Raw genomic sequence first — 8,664 nt, 5'->3', positions numbered from 1 at the left:
CCCCCCCCCCCCCCCCCCCCCCCCCCCCCCCCCCCCCCCCCCCCCCCCCCCCCCCCCCCCCCCCCCCCCCCCCCCCCCCCCCCGCACCAAGTAAGGACAGAGCAGGGAGGCTGTGTCTGCCAGCCAGGAAGCGGCTCTCACTAGACACTGAATCTGCTGGTACCTTAGTCTTGGACTTCTCCATCTCCAGAATTCGGGCAGATAAATGTCTTTCATAACGCCTTCTAGTCCATGGTATTTGTTACAGCAGCCCAGACTGGCAACAAGACACTAACAATAAATAGAGAATCGTTTCATTTAGATTTCACAGTGCTAATAGGTTTTGATGTATATTTAAAAATTATTTTTTCTTGACATTAGTATTAATGGGACCAAGGGCGATAGCTGAGTTATTTTAAACCTTCAGTGACTCTTGTGATATTCTACTCCTGTGGAAAAAACCCAGTTAATCAAATTTGATAAAAATGAATATTGGGTTCATAAAACCAGTACAGTTAGAGACCACAGACTAGAACTGGCATCATCAAAATGACTGTAGTTTAAAAAAAGACTGTGTCATTTCAGCATGATCTCTCTGAGACATTATTTAATCTTTTTATAATAGTTTATTGTCAAATTGGTTTCCATATAACACCCAGTGCTCATACCCACAAGTGCCCTCCTCCATGACCATCACCCCCCTTTCCCTTCCTCCCTCCCTCTTCAGCCCTCAGTTCGTTTTCAGTATTCAGTAGTCTCTCATGATTTACCTCCCCTCCTCTCCCCATGGTCCTCTGTTAGGTTTGTCCTGTTAGACCTATGAGTGTAAACATACGTTATCTGTCCTTCTCTGCCTGACTTATTTCGCTTAGCATGACACCCTCGAGGTCCATCTGCTTTGCTACAAATGGCCAGATTTCATTCTTCCTCATTGCCATGTAATACTCCATTGTATATATAAACCACATCTTCTTGATCCATTCATCAGTTGTTGGACATTTAGGTTCTTTCCATGATTTGGCTATTGTAGAAAGTGCCGCTATGAACATTGGGGTACATGTGCCCCTATGCATCAGCACTTCTGTATTCCTTGGGTAAATCCTTAGCAGTGCTATTGCTGGGTCATAGGGAAGTCTATTGATAGTTTTTTGAGGAACCTCCATACTGTTTTCCAGAGTGGCTGCACCAGTTTACATTCCCACCAACAGTGCAGGAAGGTGCCCATTACTGAGACACTATTTAAATACAACTATGCTTAGCTGGCAGGAAGGAGCGACATATTGGGCAGCGACTCCCTCGTTATGTAGAGATTAGTTTATCAGTTTCCTAACAGAAAGTGGAGCCCAACGGCACATGGCAGATACAGTTTGAGGGCAAGGGTGTTTGAGGAAAGGTCAGAAGCTTGGGGAAGGCAGTAGAGGACATGGAACCTGAGGAAGACAGCAGGGCCTCCGGTGCTGCCCCTGGTGGGCAGCAGAGAGGAAGCACCAGGGAGAAGGCGGAGGGCCAGCTTTGGGTCAAGTTTGCCTCCTTCCCATTTCTTCCTGCTTCTCATCTGGGTATATGAGTTCAGGGAAGCCATCCTGCAGTCTGATTTGGTGTTTACGTAGAGATGCAGTCAGAGTCTAATCCCTTGGCTTGAGCTATAATGAAAATCATAATTTGGTTTGTAAATCACTCGGGATAGCATAGTGTGGGATTAATTTCTGGTAATAATTTGCCTGGGAGTCTCATATGATCTCTTAAAGATGGCAGTCAGTCTGACCTTCCTTTTTGACTTACCTCATTTGCATTATATTTCATAACACACAGTTGCTTGTGAACAGAGTTACTTTGCAAAGCATATTTTAAAGAAATATGTGTTCAAACTAAGATGTCTGTAGATATTTAACCCTCTCAAACATTTATTGGAATGGTCTCTAACAGAATAAATACAGAATATATGTCATTATTACTTGTAATGACATTTTTTTCTTTTAGAGAGAGAGAGAATGAGTGAAAGCAGGGGAGAGGTACAGAGGAGGGGGGAGAGAGAGAGAGAGAGAGAGAGAGAGAGAGAGAGAGAGAGAGAGAGAGAATCCCAAGCAGACTCCACACTCGCATGGAGCCTGATGTGGGGCTTGAACCCACAGCCCTGAGATCATGATCTGAGCTGAAATCAAGAGTCAGCCACTCAACTGACTGGGCCATCCAGGCACCTCGTAATGGCAATTTAAAAACATGAAAGCTGTGGCACCTGAGTGGCTCAGTCAGATGAGCCTCAGACTTCAGCTCAGGTCATGATCTCTCGATTCGTGAGTTCAAGCCCCACATAGGACTTGCGGCTGTCAGCTCAGAGCCTGCTCTCCGTACCTCCTGTTTGTGCTCTCTCTCAAAAATAAACATTAAACAAAACCAAACCAATGAATATTATTTACAGTCCACAGAATCAACAGCCTATGAATTAAAAGAGTTCAGGCAAAACAGCACCCTTTGAAAACAAAAAGCCACCTTTGAAAACAGATAAAGAAAAAGAAAAGGAAAAGTGGTTTGTCTACTATTATCCACTGTAAGTATTAAACTTGGCTCAAAATGTATTGTCTTCATCTGCTCGGGCGGCCACAACAAAATACCACAGGCAGGGCAGCTTACCCAACACTTACCTCCCACAGTGCTGGAGCCTAAGAGCCCCTCATTAAGATGCTGGTTTACCCTGAGTCGTGTCCTCTTGGCTTGGAGGTGGCTGCCATGTGGCTGTGTACTCAAGTGACCCATTCTTCTTGTAGACAAGGAGAGGGCACCCTTGTTCTTCCTCTACTCCCACCTGCCTTCTGGACCCCACCCTTCTGACCTCATTTAACCTTTGTCAGCTCATAAACTTGTCCTCAGATACAGTCACAGTGGCAGTTTGGGCTTCAACACGTGAATTTTGGTGGGGACACCCACATTCAGTCCGTAACAGGCATCATGATTAAATGTGCTGTTCTACGTATTTATGTGAGTTAAAATATAATTTGTTGACTTTGCAGTATGTGTTTAAATATAGCTATTAGACTTGACATTGGGCCATAAGTAATGAATGGAATGAATGAATCTTACTCTTAAATTTGTTCATTATATTGTGTATAGAATATATCACAATTAGGGAAGAATGAAAATATAATGGAAAGAGTAGAAAAATAAAGGTAACGGCTCTTGATTGGAATCTGTCTAGTCGAAGCCCAACAGTGATGTTACCACCATAGTTTACAATAATAATGATGATGATCATGGTATCCTATAGTTTATAGCATTGGTTTGCAACACATTTTGACCTACCTGACCTCATCTGTGAGGGAATTCCAGAGATTCTTCCTGAATGGCCCTGTCTCTTCACTGGCTGAATGGTTCTGGCCAGGTGGGGCAGTATCTCTGGGGATGCAGGGACTGTCCCTGCTATTTCAGAGCCTGGAGAAATCCTGCCACCACCCAGGAGGTAGCAAGCTAGAGGAGCCCCCTGGCAGAAGGGAAAGGAAGACTGAACTCTTGATTCCTCTTCTCCTCCTCCAGAGATAAGGAGCCGAGAAAGAGCTCTTGTCACAACCAGATTCTAGAACTGTCAATAAAATGCAGTTACCAGAATTCATAACAATGCAACTCGCACCGCAGGGGGCCTTGGCACAGCCTTGAGCAGGATCAGTTTGGTCATCCCAGGCCTGTGACTCCTCTCAATGGAGGGATGTGGACAGCTGGGTTGTCACTTGTGGTCACAGTGGCCCAGGGGCCCAATTTTCATTTGGGGGCTAAGCCCTGTGGTTTAGGATTTGAATAGACTGGCCTTACTCCTGTGCAGAAAGGCCCGACAAGAGGCAGGGCTTACCTCTGGAACTCATTGTCACTAGACTGTCCCCCCCAACCCTCCCACTCTGAGAATGGGAGATACTTCTGCCATGTTCAGTATCCCTAGTGACTAGCTCAGTGCCTGGCACATAGTAGGTGCTCCACGAGTATGTGCTAAACAAAGACTCCCACTTCACAAATCTGAGCCTGGAGTGGGTAACCAGCGTCAAGTTCAGAGGAAAATGCACCCCTTGTCAACACTATTGAAGACAAGTGAAAAAGAGGACACAATAAAGAAGCCCATGGAAGAGAAGCAGCTTGAATAAAATGCTGTCTGATTTTCCATGCCAGTGTCTAGGCTCACTATATTTAAGCGAAATGTCCTAACATCATGTCAAAACATTTACATATGCCTTTCTAATTGAAAGCCTAGGATTGTGGCAAGGCCTTAGTGCTCTGAGCACCTTTTGATCACCACAAATTCTAGGCTTGTCCGTGACATTGTTTTGACGGAGATGTTGTGGCTGGAGCCGTGGTCTGCCCATCAAACGGCTTAGCCTCTGCTTCTTGGCTGGGTTTCTGGCTCAGGTGACCTCACCACATAATCCCAGCAAGCTCTGGCCAGGGCGACTCTGGGCAAGATTTAAAGCACTGGTGACCAAGAGGATAGGCCTGGCATTGGTTTGGGCTTGCCCGTCAGGCGATCATATGACATCTGTGTTCCCTCTGGTCAGACATGCCAGGCTCTGGAGACCCAGAGGCCCCATGTGTGTTATGATATCTGCAGTGATCCCTCTCTAAGAGTCACTTGAGTTTTAGACGGAGAAATGCATTCATGGCCAGTTATCAGTTGGTGAGGCACCGACATTCCACAGTCGGTTGAGTTAATCCCTTGCGGAGGTCCCAGAGATATTTCCACCGCTGCTGTCTTCTTTTCCAAACTGGTCGTCTGAATATGATAAATGTGAGTTTTACTGCTAAGATTAGCTATGCCCTCAGCCCTAGCTTTGCGAAGCTGGATGGTTTTGAACATGGACCTCAAACACAGCAAGGCATGGCTGTGCCACCTGAGATGCGGCAGTCTCTGGGGGTGTGGGGAGGACGCAGAGGCTCCCTTTGAGCAGCAAACCTGGTTGCGTTTACAAATCTTACCTTAGGCAGCAAAGGCAAACCTGTGCTTTCAGAGGAAATGAGAATGTGCCCTTGAAGTCTCTAACGGCCTCCAGACTGTGCAGGTTTGCATCTTGTAAGGCCTCTTCTCACAGGGAGAATGGCCCCGATCCCAGGGTTAGGGGGGAGCTGTTCTGCAGCACAGGGGGTGCCAGGGCCCAGAGGGATGGGTGTTTGGCCAGTGCCCTCACTCAGCACTGGGTCACTGGGCCGGGCCATGCGGGGTCAGTCTTCACCTCACTCATTCTGGCGGAGTCAGCTGTGCCTTGCACACTCACACCGCATTTAGAATCTTGGTGGAGCCCAGGCCAGACACCAAACGCGTCCTGTGACTTCCTCACCGGTGGACAAGAGGGGCACAGAGAGGCCAGGTGCCCTGTAGCATAAGAGGAAAGAAACGTGGCCTTCTAGGGACCTTTGGAAATGTCTAAGTTCCTGTGTGAGTTTCACATTTATACTGTTGGTTTTTGTCAGGCCAGCGATGCGTGGTCCACGCGGGGCACGGTCCCTGCGTGCTGAGGCCACCAAAGCGATGAGGACAAGTTCCCTGACTGTCGGAGCTCACCACTTAGTGAAGGAGGGAGATGAGCAGACAGGAGCCAATGCTGGCAGAGGCTGGAGCTGAATACCACATAAGAAAGGAGGGACAAAGAGCTGAGTGCGGTGTGGGGCAGACACACTGTGGGGTGGGAGGGGGGAGTGTTCAGGAAAACGTGACAGGAAGAAATATTTGAGCTGGGTTTTGAAGAAATCTTGGCAGGCTGATGGTTGGGTGGGCAAAGTGTTCGAAGCAGAAACAACGTGAGCCAGCTGGCAATGGGGGTCATGGCTCATCCCCACAGTGCCCCAGGGTCTGGCAAGGTGAGGTCCAGGAAGGAGTCCCTGCCTCAAGTTGCGGCCAGGCCACATAGTTACAGCTCAGGAGTTCTGGTTTTATAGTGTCGGTCTTAGGAAGCTATTGAAGGCTTTGCATTTCATTTTGTTTTTGAAGTTTGTTTATTTAGAATTCCAAACAGGCTCCGTGCTCACAGCAGACAGAGATTCCAATGCAAGTCTTGAACTCACGTACCGCAAGTTGGATGCTGAACTGACTGAATCACCCAAGTCCCCCTCCAGTGTGCGTTCTAGAAAGATCTGCCTAAGGCCTCATGTAGAGTGGGTGGGAACAGCCTGAGGAAGGGTAGAACTGACTTCTACCCCACGCTAGCCCAGGATTTGGGCTGGATTTGGGCAATTTGGCCCCTCAGGAACTCCATTGCACCCAGGGTGTTTGCAGTGGTCATGGGAGGCTGCTTCCTGGGGGGCTCTCTGTTCCCGGAGAAGCAGCAGGGGAGATGTGGTGCCCCTCGGTGGAAGGAGGCTGGGGCTGGAGAAGAAGGAAAACACAAAGAGGGCCATGTGGCATCTTTGGGGACTTGCTCCTGAGCACATGGGACAGTCCTTGGAGGCCTCCAGAAAACCGTTAGTACTTGCAAAACATGTAGTTGTACAGTAGCAAGTAGAGTTGAGTGAAACAGAGTGAGAAAAAATGTAATTTTTGTGTAGCTTTACTTTCAAAGAAACAAGCTGAAGATCACACATTATATTTGGTTTTGTATCTTACTCTGTTCTCTGAACATTATTTCAAGAGCATGTGCTTCTGCCCTTGAATGTATTGTTATTTCTTGCTGAATTCCAAGGAATTCTTTATGCTCAGAAATAGTGCTTAATAGCGCCTAACACAATCCACAGAAGGCATCTCCACGCAAATAAATTAAAATGTTTCACTCAAGTCAATTTAAATAAAAAAGAGTTGGAAAGATAAATTATTTGGCTCTGCAGTGGCATGTCGGACCAAGTATAATATAGCAAAATATCAGTCTTACAAAGAAAAAAGTCAAAGGAAAAGATTATGCTCAAAATTGCTCCTGGCTGACTGGCCTTCTGGTTATTAATTCAAATGTCCCTCCTATTGGTGCTGTTAATGGCTTCAAACAGATCTTGTCTCCTTTTATGCAAGGGGAAAATTGGACCCATTCCAAACAAAATAGCAGTAGCAGAAGGAAGCCAACATTTGCAGCATTGTTAGATAACTCTAACTATTAATTTTCTTCAACCAAGTCGCTTTTCATTTTTCACAGATATTTCTTACACTGCTTAAATCTACAAGGTAGACATTCCTAGTGCATAAAAAAATCTAAATAAAAAAAGAATTTTCCCATTTGGTTAGCTTCCTTTCTCCCTTCCTGGGCTATTTCACCAACGTCAGGTAGTGACACAATAGTAGAAACCCTGGATGTGTGTTCCTTTGGTTCTCAACTGGAGATGGGGGGTACAGAATGGGAAGGGGGATTAAAATCTTGGGGGACAAGGAGGAGAGGAGAGCTAGGCAGAAATAATTTGAAAATGCTCCTCACATGATGCTGACATGCCTTCCGGTTGAAAACCTCTTAGACTTATAGACTCTTGGAAATTAAGGGATCTCTGGTTCAGCCAATAATCCCTTCTACCACCTCAGGTTGGAACCTCTAAATAAACATAAAAATAAAAAAGATTCATAATTACCTAGCACTTCCTTGTGTTGGGCCACTGTCAGTATTGGAAATCAGGCACAAAACACCACTCCTGGCCTTCAAGAGGCTCACAAAATAATGGAGGAGATGGACAAATGACTTGATCATGACATTTATGTGTGACAAATCCAACATAGAGATAAGAGCACGTTTCTGGGCCCTGGGCAGCCCGGGGCCAAGATAGGAAGGAGTGTTACATTGCTTCTCCCTGGAGGCAGAACCCCTCAGGTAGGCTTCCTTGACCTACAGTAGGGGTCTCCTGATGAGAAGCAGAGCAGGAACATGGAGAGGAATGAGATTTACTGCGGACACCTGAATGGTTGAGATTCTGTCACTGCGCTAAGTGGTCCCAGTTATAATTTGTGCTGGAAAAGCCCTGTTGCTCTCTCCTGGCCAGGTAGTCACCATAGCATTAGTTACTTTATTTATTACTATTGACTGATTATTGCAAATGATTTCTCCTCACCCACAAAGCCCTTCTTACCACCTCCACCTCTGGGTTGGTAGATTTCCATACACGATGACCCTCTCCTGGTATGAGGCGTGGAGACTCATCAGGTTACTTCAGGATAGAGCTCATTGTAAAGTTACTTACTGTGGACTGGCATTGGGGTTACTCCTGCCGGATGTCAGCTGCGGCTCCTGCCAGACTTTGGCTCCAACACAGATCACAATGGGAGAGGCATGGCAGCCTGACTCACAAAGGATGGTGGATATGACAGGCATTTGGGGTCTTGTTCTGTCCTGGGGTGCTTTCTCAGAAGGCAGCTCTATAGATGGCTAAAAGCAAGGACTCTGGTTCTAATACTTATCCCCTGAATGACCCTGAGCAATGCCACTTCTCTAAGCCTCAATTTCCTCCTCTGAAAAATGGAAACCTACTTCACAGAATTAAAGGAAATAAATAATAGAAGGCAACAAGCACAGTGCCTGGTACATGATGAGAGCTAAATTAATTTCTTTCTTTTTTTACTTAAATTTTTAAATTTTTAAAATTTACTTTTGAGAGGCAGAGAGAGACAGTGCGAGCAGGGGAGGGTCAGAGAGAGAGAGGGAGACACAGAATATGAAGCAGGCTCCAGGCTCTAAGCTAGCTGTCAGCACAGAGCCTGACACGGGGCTCGAATACACGAACCTTGAGATCATGACCTGAGCCAAAGCCGGA

At 46.5% G+C, this 8,664-nt stretch overlaps 1 long non-coding RNA gene across 3 annotated transcripts in view; it reads right to left on the bottom strand.

Annotated features, from left to right (window-relative positions):
• LOC115296225 overlaps nucleotides 1-8,140 on the bottom strand; it is a 34,471-nt gene extending 26,331 nt beyond the window's left edge. The window contains exons 1-2 of one of the 3 annotated variants that reach the window (XR_003910789.1): nucleotides 8,095-8,140; nucleotides 164-270 (exon numbers count right to left, since the gene is read on the bottom strand). This is a non-coding gene — a long non-coding RNA (uncharacterized LOC115296225). The other 2 variants (XR_003910791.1, XR_003910790.1) reach the window with 2 other exon arrangements.
• Nucleotides 8,141-8,664: the final 524 nt, after the last annotated feature.

The sequence above is a fragment of the Suricata suricatta genome, chromosome 7 (assembly GCF_006229205.1).
Source record: "Suricata suricatta isolate VVHF042 chromosome 7, meerkat_22Aug2017_6uvM2_HiC, whole genome shotgun sequence".
Classification (NCBI taxonomy): Eukaryota; Metazoa; Chordata; class Mammalia; order Carnivora; family Herpestidae; genus Suricata; species Suricata suricatta.
Note: the sequence above shows the minus strand (reverse complement) of the source record. Positions and strands in the feature narration are given on the sequence as shown.